General features: G+C 40.7%; 1 long non-coding RNA gene across 1 annotated transcript in view; it reads left to right on the plus strand.

Annotated features, from left to right (window-relative positions):
* Positions 1–20,204, plus strand: part of LOC127567765 (uncharacterized) — a 28,295-nt gene extending 8,091 nt beyond the window's left edge. Inside the window, exons 3-5 of the long non-coding RNA XR_007955941.1 lie at positions 2,244–2,369; positions 9,615–9,698; positions 19,913–20,204. This is a non-coding gene — a long non-coding RNA (uncharacterized LOC127567765). The remainder of the gene's footprint in view (positions 1–2,243; positions 2,370–9,614; positions 9,699–19,912) is intronic.
* The last annotated feature ends 995 nt before the right edge of the window (positions 20,205–21,199 follow it).

A 21,199-nucleotide genomic window follows, 5' to 3' on the forward strand; every position in this document is an offset into this window, starting at 1 on the left:
AGTTAACTACCATTTGTATAAAGAATTTGTTTTTGTGAACTTTACAGTTTCAAAATTTGGGATGGCATCACATTGAGGGATAATTGGAGAACATTGACAAAGATAGATTTGAAGAATATGTATACAATTGGGAAATTAATTTCAATAGCGATATGGTGATGATTTGATAGGAACAAATACAAGCCCTTAGACAGTATTTGAATGGTGTTGTGCTGAATTCACATTTATATTAGAGACATACCACTGACAACTGAAGACAGGTATACCTAGCTTTATTCAAACTTAATTGCAAAGAAAACATACAGTTGCTCACACCTTGCAGAGTTTTCTTAGCACCTGTTAAAACATGAGGCAATGACTCTGAGTGAGACTTGTGGCTTCCTTTGTTCTTGTGAGTCCTGGTGTGTGGGTTGTCTGCAATCCTTGGTTTTTATGCTGTTCCAGGGTTCGATAAGGAGTTAAATCCTGTTTCCGTGACCCATCTCCCTCTTATTTCTTCTGTTCTCCTCCAGTGAGACAGTATCTCATTAATAGTCCAATCCAAGTTTGATACATTTTGTCCATCTTCATCCTGTTGCAGCTGGACTATTGGCTACCAGTGTATCACCTCCATTTTCCACTTCATCAGTTGTGTAGCATCCTAGTTGTTGGTCCTGAGCTAGTCAGTTACAGAGGAGCACAGAATTGCTCCTGACACTTCATAGATGAATCTCACCCTCCAGTTGGATCTTATGACCAAGCCTCTTAGGTACCTCTGTCTTAGCCTTTGCCCCCATTTATCCCTTATTACCATTGTAATGATCAGTTTTCTGTCAGCTATTGAGACTCTGGATATCTTTGGAAATGTCTTAGCATGGTCCCATTGTTTGTTATCTCACTAGAACTAGATGACACTGGTTGCTTCTAGTTTATTAAGATCTTGGCTCTGAGTAAGGCAAGCTAACTTCACAATTTCTGGCTGCTGCCCAGTGAAGCTGAGAAAATGTTCCTTTGAGGGTTGTCCCTAACTTCGAGCAGGTTTGGTTCATTTTGTGATCAATCAATCCTGGAAATTAATTCCTTCATTGTCAACCTCTTTGCTTATATTTTCTTGAGGCATTTAGACAGACATATAAACATGCAGGGAGTGGAGGGATATGGATCACATACAGGCATATGTGATTAGTTTAATTTGGCATCATGGTCAGTACAGATATTGTGGGCCTAGGTGCCTGTTCCTATGCTGTACTGTTCTATGTTCATGGCATTCTCAGAGATCCTAACAGACCATTAGCCATTCATGCATGTAGAGATCTTCAAATGTTCGATAATGCTGTACATATTGTTCATTCTTCTATTCTGTAATGGTTCCACCGACTATTACTATGTGGTAGAGGAGAAAGAGTTCCAAGGGTATAGATTTATTAATCACTAAAGTCATAAAGCAGGTTGATAAGTCCATTAAATGATATTAAAAATAATACTGGGGTTTATTCCTAAAAAAAAAGGAAAACATCTTAAAATTGAATATAATTATTCAAGACATACATGGAGTGTTGTGAACAGTTCCATTGTCCCTTTTATAGAAGGGGATTTAAAAGGCAGTGGAGAAGGTTTAAAAAAAACATTTATAAGGATGACAACATAACAGAGAGTTTTGCAGAAAACAGTTGACCTGATGGTCATATATGTAAAGTGTTGATAAGGTGGATGGAGGGAAGATGTTTCCACATATGGGGAGCTCAAAATTAGGGCTTATAAATATAAGAGAATCCAACAGGGAATTTTGAAAAAAACATCATTACCCTGCTATCAGAACCTGCTGTAATATAAAGAGATGATCTGCATTAATACATTTGACAGGAAGCAAAAGAAACAGGTAAAAAAAACAAAGAAACAAGAGGCTATGTGGATAATGGTCAGACAAAGGTACATGTGAGAAGTTTGTACAGAGGATAAATAATCGCATTGTTCAGTTGGGTTCAAATGACCTGAATCTTTGCTGTGGATGAGAAGGGGAAGTTGTTCCATTATAATATGCTAAAATCATATCCCATCTTTAATTAATAAAATGCCTATCAATTAATGAAATGAGAGATGTGCTATGAATCCCAATCCCACAAAAATTATTAAACAATGTATAACTCTGTTAACCTTCCTAAAGTCAATAAAAGACCTAGTCACCATAAGGTGCCTCATTAAACCTAATGACATTTGTAAAATTGTTGGATTTATGATGTTCATGCAATGCATTTCTGTTGCAGCCATTTAAGGCCAATAACCTATGTTACTGGGAACCCTGTTAATGATGTGATTTGTGGTCCTGTCATGAGACTTGACCTTGGAGCTCTTGGAAAGATTGAGGAAGCTGTGAAGTCTCACCCCAGCAGGTAGTGGGCTATTCTTTACAGTTTTTATACACTTTTTAAATCTGAAATAGAATCTTTTTATACCACACTGCAGTTAGTGCTGAAGGCAATGATTTTCAATGTACAAAACGGTTTTGATAGAAATATAAACAAGATAGAATTCTTCCAGAAAATTATATTTTGAGATCATGTTTGAGGAATTTGATACACAAGGATGGGGGAGGAAACAAGACTTAGGATCTAAGGATTTCTTCAGCTGGAACTTGCTTCATTAGGTTTATGAAAGCTTCTGGGGAAAAAAGTGGTATAACCTTGTCTCTGTCACACCAATATGCTATTCAGATTAATGAAAACTCAAGTTGTAAAGTTAGGCATTTTAGGCACAGTCTAGTAATATTGACATATGACATTGATTTTATGTTGACTTTTCCATTCATTGTGTTATTTCCTTTTGTTTAGATCACATCTGTTTTTGGTTGGTCTTGTTCATCCTTGGCAGGATTTATTTTTAAATCAGTTGGTTATAAACTGTTGCAATGTGCTCAAGAGTGACACTAATGACCCATTGGAGAACTGCAACCAAGTGCCTTGTTTAAAAGTGGGTGGAAATTTGACTGGATATTGTAGGCAGAGACACACGGGATTGTAGATGCTGGAATCTGGAGCAACAAACACAGTCTGGTGGAGAAACTCAGCAGGTCAGGCAGCATCTATTGGGGGGGGGGGGGGGGGAAGGAATTGTTGATGTTTTGGGTCAAAACTCAGCATTAGGATGTTGTAGGGTTTCCCTTGCACAACAAGCACATTAAAAGGAGTTACACACAGACTATGAGATTCAGGACCTGAAATGTCATGACCTTCATGGATAGTCCCAGCAGAGGCAGTCCTGAACATGACTCTGCTATCACAGCCTGATGCTTTGACATTGACATCTTGAGTGAGACAAGACAGGTGTGAGATGGCCAGCTCAAAGAAAAAGGTGGGAACACAAACTGGAAGAGGAACGCTGAATTCTTGGGTGAACTTTGTCAGCAAGACTGAGCTAGTCTGGTGTGTCCACAACTCCCTCTGTGGGATAAGTGGATGTCTCATAACCCCTGGCTCACTTTAATGTGGAATTGCTCAGTTCCAGATCTCTTCACAACATGCTATAGTCAGTGCATGCCCCAACCTTGGAAGCTGTGTTAGATCAAGGAGAACCTTGAAAGAAAAACAAAAATCCCTGGCCCACGTTCCAGAGGGAGACAAACTGATCACCCTCAGTGATTTTAATGCTAGATTTGGAAAACACACAATCCTCTGGAAAGATGTGATTGGCAAGGAGGATGCAGAGAAAGCCGACTCCGGTAGAGTCTGACACCTACAAAATGTTTGGAGCATGGTTTTGTCATAACCAACATCCTACTTGGTCAGAGAGTACAAGCACAAAACCTCATGGCAACTTTCCTGTTCCAGCCAATGACACCTGTTAGATTACGTCTTTAAGCAATATTCTGTAAGGATGCCCATATCACTGGGACCATGACAGGTACTGATGCCTGTTGGACTAACCACCACATCTACTCTTATCTCCAACACCGTAGTCACAAAACAATCACTGCAACAGAAGCATTGCCGTTAGAAAGTCAGTGTTATAGGCCTCAAGGACCTATATTGGATTTTGCCAGGACCACTCAGCTCCAGACCTCTTTACAGTCTTGGTCCAAAGATATACTAAAGAATTGAATTTCAGTGGTGAGGTGAGTGAGATCTGGGCAGCATTTGACCAGCATGCACCAAGGTACCCTTGAAAAACTGAAATCAATGGTCATTGAAGTGCTGACACTCCAAAGGCTGGAGTCATGCCTACACGAAGAAAGATTGCTGTAGTTTTTGGAAGTCAAATAACCAGCCAAGAACATCACTGTTGGAGTTCCTCAGGGTAGTGTCCTAGGTATGACCATCTTCAGCTGCTTCATTATGATCTACCTTCCATCATGAGGTCAGAAGTGGGGATGTTTGCCGATGATTGCACAATGTTCAATTCCATTTGCAACTCCTCAGCAAATTATACAACCTGTCTCGACATACAGCAAGATCAAAACAGCATTCAGGATGGGCTGACAAGAGGCAAGTAATTTTTACACCACTAAAGTGTCAGGCAATGACCATCTCCAACAAGAGAGTAACCCACCATTGACCAGAAACTCAACTGGACCAGGCACAAATGCTGTGGCTGCAAAGACATACCAAAGGCTTCATATCCTGCAATTTGTGGCTCACCTCCTTACATCTCTATAACTCACATCAGGACTGTAATGGAATACTCTACCTGAGTGAGTAAGAGCAGCAGCAACACCACCCAGGATATAGTAGCTGCTTGAATTGTACCCCTTCAGCCATCAAAACAGAGTGGCTTCATTGTGTACCATTTACTGAATGCACTGCAGTTATTTGTCTAGGCTACCTTTACCAGCATCACATGACCTTTACTACTACAAAGGAGAAAGGCAGAAAGCACATGGGAAGACCAGGCGCACAGGTTCCCCTCCGAGTCACTCGCCATCTTGACTTGGAAATATATATCTGTGCTCTACAGTCACTAAGTCAAAAATCCTGGAGCTTCCGACCAACAGGAGTAAATTAAGGATGCCCCTCTAGTGCCCTGATCTACCACACTTCTATCAAGGTCATCAAATCTGTGCACTGGCTTCCAGCAATTGTTTGGGGGAATGAGTACTTCACCTTTAAGAATTGCAAACAGTGCCAGTTGGTCCACTGATTCTGGTGACTCTTAAAATTAAATCCAGTGAACATGCACAAAACCTCTTCAATAAGATGTTACTACCATGTTAAGTACGTGCAAGAATTTCTAGGGTGAGCTGCACCAGATCCAGCAATAGGTTCCTTGTTTTGTAATTCCAGCACAGTTAAACTTCTCCACCAATAGGTTTAACCGATAAACCATTTACGGCAGAGTGACATCATTCTCTGCATTTTAAACCCCTTCTCCATCCCAACTGACAGGAATGGGGCAAGTGTGTGTTTTAAAGCTCGAAATTTTAAATTATGTCACATTCCAGGCTGCTATAACATTAACAGTAGCAATTCAAGTCGTCAACAAGACCCCAGCTAATGGCAGGTGGAGACCTGCAGAAGATGCAGGAGTCATGACCCAAAGACATCACCTGTGTGTAATCTAATTCTATCAGCATGGCACCATTGTACCAAAAAGGACCACAAGTGGCCAGAAGTAGCCAGGCTAAGTCTTAAACGTTGTCATGAATTTATGATTTTCTCCACCCCCTTGCCAAAATCCACATTTCCTCTATCCCAATGGTTTTCAACCTTTTTCATGCTACAGCCCCCAAGAACATGTCCTTGTTAGATGGCGGACCCCCAAAGCCCACAAAATCAAACAATCGATAATTCATGCATACAACACTTAAATTACTGCACATAGACCCTATTGAAATAGTGACTATTTCAATCACCAATAATTACCAGGGGTGTCTTTCAGTGTTCAGTTCAATATGAAGGTTGTGTCTGTTTTGCACTGCAGAGTTTGTCCAAACGTAGTGCTATGTGTGACAAACATACACGTATGTCATCCTCAATATTCAGTCTTGATCTGTATTTGGTTTTCATGGTAGTGACTGCAGAAAATGCTATTTCGCACAAGTAAGTGGTTGCAAATGGTAACAGAACATTGACGGCTTTGCCGGACAGCAGTGGATACTCCTGGGAACATGCTATCCAGAACGACAACAGTGACATTCGGTTGAACTGCAAGCGCAAAGTCCTGTCAGATGACAGTTCAGCCAATTCTTCTTGTTCACATCCAGTTAAATCAGTAAGCAAATCATAAACAGATTTCGAATCCAATCAAACATGCTTCTGTCATCGTTGCCGAAATACTCATGGAAATAATGTGACAACTGTTGAATATGGTTGAAAACGGTGCTCGCAATGACCTGTCTTAGTCTTGTTCACTGTCGGAAAGTCAGCCAGCAATATCATAGACGCCTTGCTCTCATCTTCCCTTCCAGATACAGAGTTTTTTTTCTGGAAGGCATTGATTTTGTCATGCATTTTCAGAACATTTGAGCCAGGTCCTTGCAATGATAGATTTAAGCTGTTCAAAATGTTGAAAATATCTGCAAGATAAACTAATCTGGCAACTCACATCTCATCTGTCAAGAACTGTGCCAATGATCCGTTATGCTCATTTAGAAAAACACCATTCATCAACGTGGGCTCATGACAGCCATCTGACTTCTGTATGTAGCAACAAATGCTTATGCTGTGAAATGGAAGCCAAGCATATGTTTTCAAACAAATGATGATTGAGCGGCCTGGCTTTGATAAAGTTAATGATTTTAATGCATGTGGAAAACACATCCGCAAGATTTTCATCCATCTCCTTTGCAGCAAAGCCTCATGGTGAATCATGCAGTGGGTTGCTGCTACGTGTGGAGCTACTTCTTTCACTCATGCGACTAGACCCAATTTCCGTCCCGTCATTGCAGCAGCACCATCCGTGCATACTCCAATACACTATGTCCACGCCAATGCTGATGATACAAAAAAAGTGTCAAGCACACGGAAAAGTTCTTCACCGGTTGTACGCCCTGGGAGCGCCTTGCAAAACAAAAAGTCTTCCAAAGCCTTTCCTTCCCAGCAATATCGAACATAAACCAACAACTGCGCAGCGCTGGCAACATCAGTACTTTCATCGAGCTGAATCACAAATCTGACTTGAAGACATGCTATCAGCTGGCTCTGTATATCTTCCGCCACATCACCAATCCTTGTGCTTACTGTGTTATCAGACAGTGGAATGGCTTTCAGTTTTTGACTGGATTCTTTTCCCAGTACAACTTTGCACATATCTACTGCTGCAGGCAGTATAAGCTCTTCTCCAATTGTGTGAGGCTTTCTGGAACGTGCTGTTTGTAATGCTACCAAATTTGATGCATGAAGAGCCTTCTCGTTTACAGTGGTGCAGGCTGTCATTTTGCCTTTCTGCTTGAGGTACAGCTCCTTTTGCCGCTCAAAATATTCCTTCGGCTTACTGGCAATATCTGGATGTACTGTTGTTAAATGAAACTTCAATTTCGCTGGTTTCATTGCATCGTTGGACGGTGTTTGCAAACACACAACACAGAGGTTGGTCCGCATTTGTCCCCACTGCAATGAAGCCATATGAAATGTATTCTGGATCGTACTTGCGTTGTTTTCTCTTTCGGTCACCCTCATCCCCTTCATCATCAGAATCTTCCGGTTTCTGGTCAGCTTTTCTCTTCAGAAACTTCTCCATACTCAGCAATACACGCTGGACAGTTTAATTACTATTACCAATAAACAAAATTATCAAAACTAATCTAAAATTTACATGCTTGTGCACTTTTCGTTTAACAGTGACGTCACTGTGGCGTAAATGCACGGTAGGTAAGCAAGCAATATTATTAAGGCAGACCAATGTCACTCAGTCTCGCTAACACTACAGTGCACAACAGAATACTAGTGAGTAGTGAACACTACTGACTACACAAATTGAATATTAAGTGGCAGCTTACCAGAAGGGAACACCGCCTAAGTCTCTAAGATTGTCGCCTATAACAGATAGAATAGATATGGCTGATTTTCTGAATAGTGGAAAACTGGAGCAAGCAAGTAAGCTACATCTTTGTAACAGGTCGCCTTTCCATTTTTTTCTTGGCATGCTCGCGGACCCCCTGGCAACCCGCCGTGGACCCCCAGGGGTCCACGGACCACAGGTTGAAAACCTCTGCTCTATCCCAATCAGTTGATTTTCCAGATCCTATCAAGGTTTATTTTAAACACTTCCTCAGCAAACTCCTGCAGCTTTAAGTGCCTCCACATATGCTCTAGACTCACTCCTTATTCCCTTTCTCAACACTGGAAGCTAACCCTTCAGACACCGTGGAATTGTTTTTTCTTTTTTTTGCACAACTGCTACAAGTTTTTCATTGTACTTGTACCACACTGTTCTTGGGCATATGACAATAAACTCAACCAGACTTTTGGAACATCCTCCTTAACACTTCTGTCATGTCACTGTCCTTCAAGCTTTAAAAGTCAGCTGAAGACCCTATTTATTTTCCCCCCAGCAAACTTCTACTGTCCACTTCCCTTTCTGTATTCAGAATTTGCTTTCTGGCTATTGCCCATGAAGAGTTCTCAGATTTCTTTGAATAGGTGAAGAGCACCACAGAAATGTAAATTTCTTTTGCAGAACAAAAGTTTGGAAATTCTTGTTTTATTAGTGGGGAACAAGAATCAATCACTTTCCATTCATTTGGGAGGGCTTTTTAAACTTAATTATAGTAAATGGGCAGGCCCAACAATAACTTCTCATTTGATTGAATTTCCTAGACATCCCCAGCACTAACCAGTTTCTTTGCTTTGGCTGATCTGTGGGGTGATAAAATCCAACAACTCCATGCAGAGCCTAAGGTGGTTCTGTAGCACAGTAGCCAACTAGCTGACCATTAACCAGCCCTTGAACCCTACCTCTACAATAACATTCTCTTAAAAAAAACTACTTGTGCCTCATCATTCATGTTACTAATTTAAAATAACTAGTTCTTGATAAATGGCAACACAAGGGACTGCTTATGCTCAAATCATCAACCGTCCCTTCCCTCTACAGATGGTGTTTGACCCACTGAATTCCTCCAGCACTTTGGTTTTTTTTGCTCTTGATGAATAGGGCATGGTAGATAGCCAACATTGATTACCTTGATAGTATCATAAAATATTTTCCTATTCTTTTCCACAATCACGGTAGATATTAATAATGCTTCCCTTAGTAGCACTGATCACTGAAATAAAAGGGCAAAGTTGATCTTAAAGCTGTAACAGCATCTTACAAATTATTTACTCTAGACAATGTTCTCTGTATTTTACTAGGAAGCTCCCACTCTTTTTAATTAAAAAAGAGCTCAATCAGCTTCTAGTTGGAAAGATTAAAATAAAATTGATTTTATGTGAAGGAGCAACAGAAATTAAAAAGCATATGCAAGACATGGCAGTAGAAAACCCAGAGTTAAATGCACATACCATAGCTAGATTAAGGACCAACTTCTGCAGAGGCAATTTTTCATAAAGAAAGCCATCTTTGACAACACATTATACTACATCTTGTTCTCACCACATTGCCAAGAAATATAAAGATGATAAGCACCTTGAACATTTATACAACTGATTAATTCCAGGTTGCAATTGGAATATCATTAACAATTACCCAATTGGTTCCCACAGGTCAACTGACCATGCCAGCTTATAAATTCTTCCATGCATATCACAATTGGCAATGAGCTTTTGTCTCAGTATTTCTGCTTCTGGGTGAGTAGATGATTTGTTTGAACTCTATTCCGGGTAGACTGTGCGCGTGGAGACTCGAGCTCCAGCTCTGAATTAGTGAATCTAGTGAGGGTAGCCCTTATTACCTCTATTAGTGTATGAGTCTGGGGGCCACAGAAATCTTCCACACTATTAGTCCCACCTACTCAATCAGCTTTTATAAACTATGATTACAATGGTAGAAACAACCTATTTACATGGAATGCCTGATTGCTAAACAGTCTGTAAATCCTTTTCTACACACTGTTCATTTACAAAAAGTGCTTGTGTGTCTTGCCATTCATGTTACAGTTTTAAAATAAATAATTATTAGTATATGGGCAAGGCAGGTGGCTGGCACATATTGCCCATTCCCACTTGTCCTTAAGAAGGGGGAATGGGTCCACTTCTTTGACTTTCGATAAGCTTGGGTAATAGAGTAACACCTATAATGTTGTTGGGGAGCAAGTTCAAAGATGTTAATCCAACCCCTTCAGAATGGTGTGTAACTTTATCAAAGGCAGTTAAAACCTTACTGGTTTGTTGATAGTGTGGGATGTTTGAAGTGAGTATAACATGGACCTTTTCCTGGTTGTTATCTTTGCATCGTTTCAGACATGTACCTTACAATGAACCTCTTGGGCTGTTAAGTCCTTTGTTTTGTGGCAGCCAAGCCCATAGATAGATCTGTGGCAGAATGCAACTCTTAATCTGCTGCATGGTTACTTCAGTAAAGACTTGGTAGTTGTAAGTAGCAGTGTATTCTTGTGGAATATTTGGCTTTCTTCTTTTGCCTTCTCTGTTGAGATTTGTTATTTACTTATTAGGACTACTGAATCCCCACATAGTTGGAACTTGTTGCTTCTTGTGCCTGAAGTCAAGCCCTTGTGAACCTTTGCTGATCAACCACAAATAGGACTTTTATTTTCTACTTTCTTGATCCAGCCATTTTCTCCAGGAGCCAAGGAGCAATGTGCTCTGTAACAGATCTACCTGACACTTTCCAAAGAACTAAACTTGGTGGGCTTGAAAATCCTCAGCCCCAGTGAGGAGTGACTTGTATGTTTATGGTGCCATTAGCATAAATTTCTGGAAATGCAAGCAAACAGAATTTGACACCAAGTCACAATGAGATATTGGGACACGTGACCAGACCTGTAAAATCTAATGATTTGAGCTGGGAGTTCTGGTAATTCAAGCAAATTATCGGAGCAAGCTCCAGGTTCTGATCCCCTAGTGTTTTTTTTTGTTTAGCTATCTCTTTTTCACATTGCAGAAAACTTAGACAGTAAATGTACTACCATCACTTTGTGAGGACCCTGAATGTGTGAGAAGCTAAAGGAGAGAAAATCTCCCACATACTGCTCCCAAGTATTTGGCAAGTCTGAGAAGATGCTTTTGTTCAATATTTACCTTTTGTCTCAGTTGTATTCAAACTTCAACAGTTATTTTTAAAGCATCATTATACTTAAAAATTAATTATATTAGCCTTAGTACAGGACTAAAGTATGTTATTAAGTTTTTTAAAAGATAACTAAAATAAATAAACATTGACTTCAGTGGAAACTGACAGTTGGGGAATGCCAACAGTTAATATTCTCACACAGGTGACTAAAGTCAAATTTCTCCATTAGCTCTTGGCTCTCCAGTTTCCATTGCATTGGAGGATTTATCATGAGGGTGTACAGGGATCACTAGCTTTTGTGGGGAGTCATAACTTCAATGTGCAGCAGAGTGGCACCACCGGTAGTGCGGCTGTCTCACAGCTCCAGCAATCCGGGTTCGATTCTCACAAGATCACAAGACAAGGGAGCAGAAGCAGGCCATTCGGTCCATCGAGTCTGCTCCAAGGAAAAGGGAAAAAAGAAATGAGAAATGGGGAATATGGGGGGGAAATAAAACAAACAAAAAAAAACCTATTCTAATCCCAATTTCTGGCCTTATCCCCATATCCCTTGATACCCTGACTATTTAGATATCTATCTATCCCCTCCTTGAACGCCCCCACTGATCTGGCCTCCACTGCTGTACGTGGCAAGGAGTTCCACAAATTCACCACCCTCTGGCTAAAGAAATTTCTCCTCATCTCTGTTTTGAAACCGTACCCTCTAATTCTAAGATTGTGCCCTCTGGTCCTGGACTCACCCACCAAGGGAAACAGCCTAGCCACATCTACTCTGTCTTTTCCTATCAACATTTTAAATGTCGCTATGAGGTCCCCTCTCATTCTTCTGTACTCCAGCGAGTACAGTCCAAGAGCCGACCAAACACTCCTCATACGTAAGCCCTTTCATTCCAGGAATCATCCTCGTAAATCTCCTCTGAACCCTCTCCAACGTCAGCACATCCTTCCTAAGATGTGGGGCCCAAAACTGCGCACAATATTCCAAATGAGGCCTCACTAGTGCCCTGTAGAGCCTCATCAACACTTCCTTACTTTTATACACTATACCTCTCAAACTGAATGCCAACATAGCATTTGCTTTCTTTACCACCGATCCGACCTGGTGGTTAACCTTTAAGGTATCCTGCACGAGTACCCCCAAGTCCCTTTGTACTTCCGTACTTTGGATTTTCTCTCCTTCTAGATAATAATCTGCCCGCTTATTTCTGCTTCCAAAGTGTACAACTGCACATTTCTCAACATTGAATCTCATCTGCCATTTCCTTGCCCATTTTCCTAAACTGTCTAGGTCTCTCTGCAACCTTCCTATCTCCTCAATACTCCCTACTCCTCCACCTATCTTGGTGTCATCCGCAAACTTAGCCACGAAACCATTTATTCCGTCATCCAAATCGTTAATGTACAAGGTAAAAAGGAGCGGTCCCAACACCGACCCCTGCAGCACACCACTAGTAACCGGTAACCAACCAGAACGAGATCCTTTTATTTCCACTCTTTGCTTCCTGCCAACCAGCCAATGCTCCACCCATTCTGTTATCCTACCCGTAATTCCATGACCTCTCATCTTATTAATCAGTCTCTTGTGAGGCACCTTATCGAAGGCCTTTTGAAAGTCTAAATACACAACATCTACCGCCTCTCCCTTATCCACCCTACCTGTGATTTCTTCAAAAAACTCCAATAGGTTGGTCAGGCAGGATCTTCCTTTCACAAAACCATGTTGGCTAGGATCTATCTTGCCTTGCGCCTCTAGGTATTCCGTAACCCCATCCTTGAGGATAGATTCCAATAATTTTCCCACCACTGACGTCAGACTAATAGGTCTGTAATTTCCTTTATGCTGCCTCCCACCTTTCTTATACAACGGAACTACATTTGTGACCCTCCAGTCCTCCGGAACCATGCCGGAATCTATCGATTCCTGGAAAATTATCGCCAATGCCTCCGCTATCTCTAAAGCCACCTCCTTCAGAACCCAGGGATGCACCTCATCCGGTCCGGGAGACTTATCAGTCTTTAGCCCATTTAGTTTTCCTAGCACCTTCTCCCTAGTAATCGTAACTGAACTCAGTTCCATTTCGTGAGACTCCTGACTAACCAGCACATTGCTGATGTCCTCCACGGTGAAGACCGATGCAAAATATTCATTCAATTCCTCTGCCATCTCTCTATCATCCATTATAATATCTCCTGCACCGTTATCAATTGGTCCTATATCAACCCGTGTCTCTCTTTTACTCCTTATGTATTTAAAAAAAACTCTTAGTATCCTTTCGAATGTTATCCGCCAACTTCCTTTCATAATTCATCTTTTCTTTTGTAATGACCTTCTTAGTTTCTCTCTGCAGGTTTTTAAAAGCTTCCCAGTCTTCTGTTTTCCCACTAATTTTTGCTTCTTTGTACACCGCCCCTTTTGCTTTTATTTTAGCCTTCACCTCTCTCGTTATCCACATTTGTGCCTTTTTTCCATTCAAAACCTTTTTTCTTGGAATATATCTATCCTGCATTTTCCTTATTTCCTGTAGAAATTCCTTCCATTTCTCCTCTGCCGTCCCTCCAGCTAGCTTACTCTTCCAATCAATTTGGGCCAACTCTTCTCTCATACCATTGTAATTTCCTTTGTTCCACTGAAATATCGATACACCAGCTATCAGCTTCTCCTTCTCAAACTTGAAACTGAACTCAATCATATTGTGATCACTGGTTCCCAGTGGTTCCTTTACCTTTAGTTCCCTAATCACCTCCAGTTCATTGCACAGCACCCAATCCAAAACAGCCAGTCCCCTGGTGGGCTCTTCAACAAGTTGCTCCAGAAAAACGTCCCTTAGACATTCCACACACTCACTCTCCTGAGTTCTACCACCTTGCTGGATTTCCCAGTCCACCTTTATGTTAAAATCCCCCATAATTATCTTCACATTGTCACTCTGGCATGCTTTTTCTATCTCAAACTGCAACTTATCATCCACTTCCTGACTGCTATTAGGGGGCCTATATATGACTGCTACTATTGTCCTTTTACCCTTGCTATTTCTTAGCTCCACCCATAAGGATTCCACCTCTTCTGACCCAATGTCCTTCCTTTCTATTGATTTTATATCACTACTAACCATCATGGCCACACCTCCCCCTCTGCCTACCCGCCTATCCTTCCTATACACTGTGTACCCCTGGACATTCAGTTCCCAATCACATCGATCATAAAGCCATGACTCGGTGATTGCCACAATGTCGTATTTATTAACCTGTAGTTGTGCCACTAGGTTCTGACCTCCATTGCTCTGTGTGAGTTTCCATGTTCTCCCTCTAACTACACGGGTTTTTCCCCTGGTTGCTTACAAAGATGAGCTGGTTGGTCAGTAATTGGTTACTGTAAATTAATGCAGGTGGGTGATGGGAGAATCAGCAGGAGTTGATGGGCATGTGAGAGCAAATAGATTACAGACAAAATAAATCATGGAATTTAAAGGGAGAACTCTGAGAGCTGGCATAGATTCAGTGGGCTGAATAGCCTCCTTTTATGTTGTAAGGGAATATGAAAACATGATATGTTGTGAAGAAAGCATTATTATGTTTAATGATAGCGATATGGTGATGGTAAGTGCCATTGAACATGAAAGGGAGTTGACTGAACTGTTTCTTGTTAGAAGTGGTCAGTGCTAGGTATTATGGTGGCATTAATGTTATGTATAAATTAACAGTCCAAATGTGAAAGTTGTTTAGATAATGCTAAGATTGGATATGTACTGCTTCATTTCCTGAGCACTTCCTGCCAGATGCAGAATCCCACAAAGTGAAGATGATGAGGTACCTGTTCAGTAAAGTGGTAAAAAAGATGTCAAGTGTTTGAATACTCCATTGTATAACAGCCTTCTTAAACAAAATGCTGGGAATACTCAGCAGGTCAGGCAATATCTGTGGAGTAAGGAACTGAGTTTACATTTTGGGCCAACAGCCTTTTATTGGGACTGAGAACTTTAACATCAAGAAATATTTCAGAAAAGGGGGGAGGGGTTGGAGAAAACAAAGTGAGTGTCAGTGACAGGGTGGATGCCAAGAGAGACTGAATGACACAGGTGGTGGTGCCAGCTGAGAAGGGGTGGTGAAGGCTTGTCAATCACAGATGATCCTACTGAAGGAAATGTAAATGAGAAAACTTGGATGAAAATGAAAGAAGGGAAAATAGGAGAAAAAGTAGAAAAACAATGCTGGAACTGTAAAATACATGCTGGAGAAGCAAAACATTGCAGAGCCAAGAAAGCTGGAATTAGTAGAGAATGTTGGAAATATTCAGCAGCTCAAGCAGCATCTGTGGAGAGAGAAACAGTTAATCTTTCAAGTTGATGACCTTTCATCAAAATTAGCCAGTTCTGACACTTCTTTTTTAAAAGAAAAACACTTGGACAGATACATAGATGAGAAAAGTTGAGAGAGAGAGAGAGAGATGGGCCAAATGTAGGCAAATGGGATTAGCATGGATGGGCATCTTGGTTGCCATGGATGAGTTGGGCTAAAGGGCCCATTTCCATGTGGTATTACTCTGTGAATCTATGATACAAACTGGAAAGATTGGTTATCCACAATTGTTGAATTTGATATTAAATCCTAATGACTTTTTGGGAAATATTTTTCCTTGAGCTAACATTGGGCTTTGTTGGAATACTATAAGAGGCCATAAATCCTCTTTCAGAATGGGAGCTGGATAGAGAATTAAACTGGCAGGCAGTTGGAAGCTAAGAATTTCCCTTGCGGATAGAAGAGAGATGTTCTGCAAAGCTGTCATCCAATCTGCCTTTGTTTTCTCCAAAGTAGAGGAGACTGCACTGTGAGCATCAAATGCAATACACTAAATTGGGGAAAGTACAAGTGAATTCTTTGCCTGGAAGGAGTGTATGGGTTATTGGTTGTTGGCAAGGGAAGCAGAGACATTTTAAAAGAATTCAGAAGCTTTTGAGTGGACGAGCTCATCAAGCAGTCTGGAGGTGCGGCCTCTGGATCTGTCGCCTGAAATCTAGTTACCACTTGCAGGCAACTCCACTTCAGTGCAGACACAATATCAAGGCCTGCGTCTTGATTGAACCGACAAAGCAAAAAAAGTTAGCATGGTAGCAAAGAATATGTGAGGTGAGGAGAAATGTGAGGTACACGCCATGTCATGCTTGATCTGGTCTATTTTGGTCTTTTTGTTATTCATCCAACACCTGTTTCCACCTGTACCACCATAAATTAGAGTTCCAACCTTCACATTATGGCTATTTTGAACAGTCTCTGTAGAATTAGAAAGGCATCACCCTAGCTTATTGCCTTTCTTGCTATTTAAAAGAAAGCTCTGCTGACAGTGGGAGACCTGATTGCTCACTTCCAATAGTGACTGCAGGATGGTAAACATCTTCCAAAGTCCATAGAGTTCACAACAATCATTTTGCTACTAGGATACTTAATCAAAAGATGTCTCAGTAGTGAAACTTCTGCAGCAGTCTGTACTGGAGGTGTTGTTATAGCCATGGCTGCTCACTCAGTGAGTCAGAGACCTCTGGATCAGAAGCAAAGATATGCTAATCAGTGAAGAGCCTTTCCCACAGAGTCTTAGGAGACTTCACTTCCTACCTGGACCTATCCAATAAGTAATGTATTTACAGGCTCTGGTTTTCCAAGGCTGTCATCACAGACAGGAGACATTTTGCCAAAAGACCTTCAACCACAATTCTGTTTGGACTGGTTCCTCTGTGGAGGTCGGATCATCATTAATTTTACCTTCCTCACCACAGGATCTTTCCAATTGGCTGCAAAGTCAGTCAAGTTTATGCACAAGTACATGTATGCACAAGTGTAATGAAAACTTAATTGCAGCAACATCATAGGCACATAGTGTCATATAAGCAGCATTCACAAGAAAAACATAAATTAAACATACATTATACACAATTTTGCCAGCTCTCCCAGCCTTGTTCATAGCCAGCCTCGTACGTAATTCAGACTTTTTTAGGAAACAGGAAAGATTTTGTCTCCCTCGATGGTTGTGGATCATGAGAAGAATTCTTTCGTATTTCTGGAAGGCACATGGCTCCTTCACCTTGAAGGCATCTACAATGCTGAACATTTTCAACAGCGGCACTGCCCACATGGATGAATCCTGGTGGACAAGTTCCCTGGCTCCAGGGTTTAGGTACAAGAACCACATAAGTACCAAGATAGTAATGGAGAGCGCAATGGATTTCCCCAAGATGAGATTCTGTTGCCTACATCTGTCTGGGGGCACCCTGCAGAACACCAAGCTTATCCAGAGACTTTGTTCTGTACTGGATTTTCATAATCTAGCAAACTGTACACAGCTGCTGGTATCAGAGGAAGAGCTGCAAGGAGACTATTGCACAAGAGTCATGAGGTGAGGCTTGAAGAGCAGCAGGAACAAGAGGAGAAGGGAGAGAAGAAGGCTACCGGTAAGATGGCCTTGCTCAGCATCCACAATCTCATCCCCCAGCCAAGGGGAGGAGGCGGCATTGAATGAATGGCTTATAAGGGACTACCTAATGGAATGGCAATTTTCATGAGGGAGGTGCTAAATAATAGTGCCCAATGCTAATCAAGGAACCCCCTCTGCTACAGTACTCCACGTGATAATCAGACTGAAGACGTGACCCCTCCACTAAAATTCTGCTGTGCAGTTCCAACAGAACTGAATATAGCACAGGAACAGAAGAATCCCATGTCCAATTACCTTAATTGTATTTCCTGATGAATGACCCATCACTCAGATTTCTCTATATAAAGCATTTTCTGTGAAGGTCTCTGCAGCTGTAAAAATAAAATTAAGTGAATATCAACTTGATATATTTTGTGAGATTATGAAATTTCTTTCAGCAACGTGTAGCACATGGGACCTTCCTCCTGGCACGCAACATGTTGACCTGGATATGCATGTCCCTTTGAGTGCATGTGACAGATGTTCCCTCTGTCTACATTCTCGGTCTTCTCTTTGGCAGCCAATGTCTGTGCTGTTGCTGTGTGGCTGCCGTGCAGGGTGCATCCTTCACTGAATATTGCACAGCAAAGTGTCAGGAGAAGTGCAAACTTGGGTGAGATTCTGGTTGCAAACCACTGGAGAGTTGTTTCAGAGTAAATTTTGGCCAATTTTGCAATTTTTTTCCTTGTGTATAACTCGACTTGCCACCAGCACTATAAACAGCAAAAATGAGCACAATTCATTGTCAAGGCAGGAACGTTCATCTTGTGATTTTATTAGAGGAAGTGTTAGTTTCTCCCCCTCAGTCTGAAAAACAGAAAGGCAGAGTGTTATTTAAGTGGTAATAGATTGTGAAATACTGACCTGTAAATGAAAGCAAATATCCAGGTGTAGCAAGCAGTTGAGAAGGCATTTGGTATTTTAGATTTCATTGCAAGAGGTTTTGAATACAATTATACAGGGCCTTGGTGAAATGACATTTGGAGTATTGTGTACAATTTTGATCTCCTATCTCCAAGAGAAATCTATTAACAAACTATTTTAAAAGTACTCCCCTGACCATTGATTCTAGATTGAATTGATAACCATTTTGCTCACTGTTAGTGCACTCACATGTCCTATGTCAAAGGCCACTTAGATCAGGTCATTAATACATTTTTACATGATTACCAATTGTGCTGATTTTGGACACCAGTCCATGGACGTTGGAATGATTCTATTGCATACCCTTGGTCAATTCACTGTTCAATTTGTGTGTGCTGAAAAAGGATTTTCATTTTATTATCTGAGTCCTGAAGGAAACTTGCCATTCAATAAATCATTTATTTCACAGTGTAGTCCACTGTAATCAAAACTTTAACGTAGTTAAACATAAACTTTAACTTAGTTTATTTAACTCTTCTCAAACCTCTTTAGAAACTAATGCATGCCCAAAGCTACAGCTCTGTTCAGTCAGGTTTGTACTTGTGAGTGTGGAGGTAGTATTTTCCTGATGATACAGTATATGGATGGTCTTCAGACTGTTATGACCTTGCATTACCTGCACAGCTCAATATGTCTCTGATTGGTAATGTTGAGATGGGAACATTTGAATGTATTAACAACAGAGATAGGAATGTGCACAAATAAATATGCAGCTAATTACAGTGTTCCCTATCCTCTAAAACAAGAGAAAAGTCACTGAATGTGTTCAAACCAGGCTTCTGAGAGGTTCAGCTTAAGTCTATCAAACCATGATAAGACAAGACTGACAATTTATTTCAGTATCTCTGGAACCAAACAAATCATTACCTTGTAACAAAATTTGATGCACTAATTGTGAGTCCTGAAATTTCCAAAAGAAACCAGAATAAAGCAACTTTGTCTAGAAAGTCACCCATTGTTGGTCACATTAATCATGTTATGCAATAGATTCAGTGTGTTTTATTCAGCCTCAAAAATTTATCACAGTGACTTAAGTAGAATGAACTTTAGAAACCAAGTACACACATTGTTGTATGTGTTGTCATTTAGCCTGTTTAGCATACTGATGTTGGATGAATTTCAAGGTAGATGATCTTTGTGGCAACTTAAAAACATTTTTGATTAACAAATATTCAAGCAGTATTGAAACTCCAGTCTTGAATCCTTAATGATTCCAGAGAACATACATTCAGGGTTAAATACTGTCTTGGCTGAGTGAAACTTGTAAAAGTTAGTGGGGTAGTGTGATAGCAACCTCAGGTTTTTCTGTTTGCAACAAGTAGTAAAAGCAGAAGTGACAATTTAATCAAATCTTATTGCTGTAAAATAAATTACTACCATCTAACTAAATGTTTTTCCAAATTATTTTTACTCTTTTTTTTTTAGGTGCTTTGTGGTGATGTGGTGCATCCAATAGTGGAAATGAAGCAATTGAAGCCAAATTTGTTGGATTTGCAGATGATGCTCAGGAGGATTTAAACTGTTTCCTGATGGTTGTACATCTGTTCCCCTCCATATTTATTGCCCACCTCTGCTGTGTTGTAATGGAAATGGTGAGCCTTCTCGAGAACCATGCCAGTTCCTGTTATGTGGTGATGCAAGACTATTACTATAGCAGCAACAAAGGAATGTTAATATCTTCCAATATGTGTGGTATACAGCTTGGAGAGAGAATTAAAGGTGATGATGTTCCTGTGACATGCTGGAGTTGTTCCTCTTGATGGTAGAGCTTGTGCGGTCGTCAGTGCTATTAAAGTAACCTTAGTGAATTAATGCTGCTATCAGTGCATATTGTGTGTGCCTATGCACACATTGCTTGTTCCATCTGTGGGTAGTGCAGGGAATGTTGATAATCATGAAGAAACATGACGAGGTGCTGGGGCATGTGCATCTGTTTATTTAACTAACCACACTGCACATGTGCAGGTACATATACACCATACATTTATTCATTTTACACTATTCTCTCCTTTTTTGTAAAATATGATTCATTATTTCCAGATTTAAACCTATTCAAACATTTTAAGTCACTTCGATCTTCTAAAGGAATGTATGTTGTTGGCATTGTATCTACTTAGTGATTTGAGGGAGGTGTCAACTCTTGATTCAGTTTAATAGAATCTTGTGTTATTTCTTCCATTGGATTGGCTTCCAGATTATGCTAATATGGACATAACTATTTTACATCCTTTTGTTTATCTCTTGCTGGAATTAAGTGATTTACACACATTCTTCTAATTCTGTCTCCTAATTTTGCATGTTTTTTTTACTGCAAACTTCAACACTCCAACATTTCATTGTCATGTTTCAGATTGAGGGAAAATAGTAGAACATAGAACATTAGAACAGCACAGGAACAGGCCCTTCGGCCCACAAAGTTGTGCCGAACCAATTACATTAGTAATAAAATGCCCAACTAAACTAATCCCTCTCCCTACTCAATGTTCATATCAATAGAGCTTCTTGAATGCCCCTGTTGTATTTGCCTCCACCACCACCCCAGGCAGCACATTCCAGGCACCCACCACTCTATATTTTAAAAAAAACTTGCCCCGCACATCTCCTTTTGAATTCCATCCCCCCACCTTAAATGTCTGCCCTCTGGTCTTGGACATTTCAACCCTGGGGAAAAGATACTGGCTGTCTACTCCATCTACGCCTCTCATAATCTTA

The sequence above is a fragment of the Pristis pectinata genome, chromosome 3, assembly GCF_009764475.1.
Source record: "Pristis pectinata isolate sPriPec2 chromosome 3, sPriPec2.1.pri, whole genome shotgun sequence".
NCBI classification, from domain to species: Eukaryota; Metazoa; Chordata; class Chondrichthyes; order Rhinopristiformes; family Pristidae; genus Pristis; species Pristis pectinata.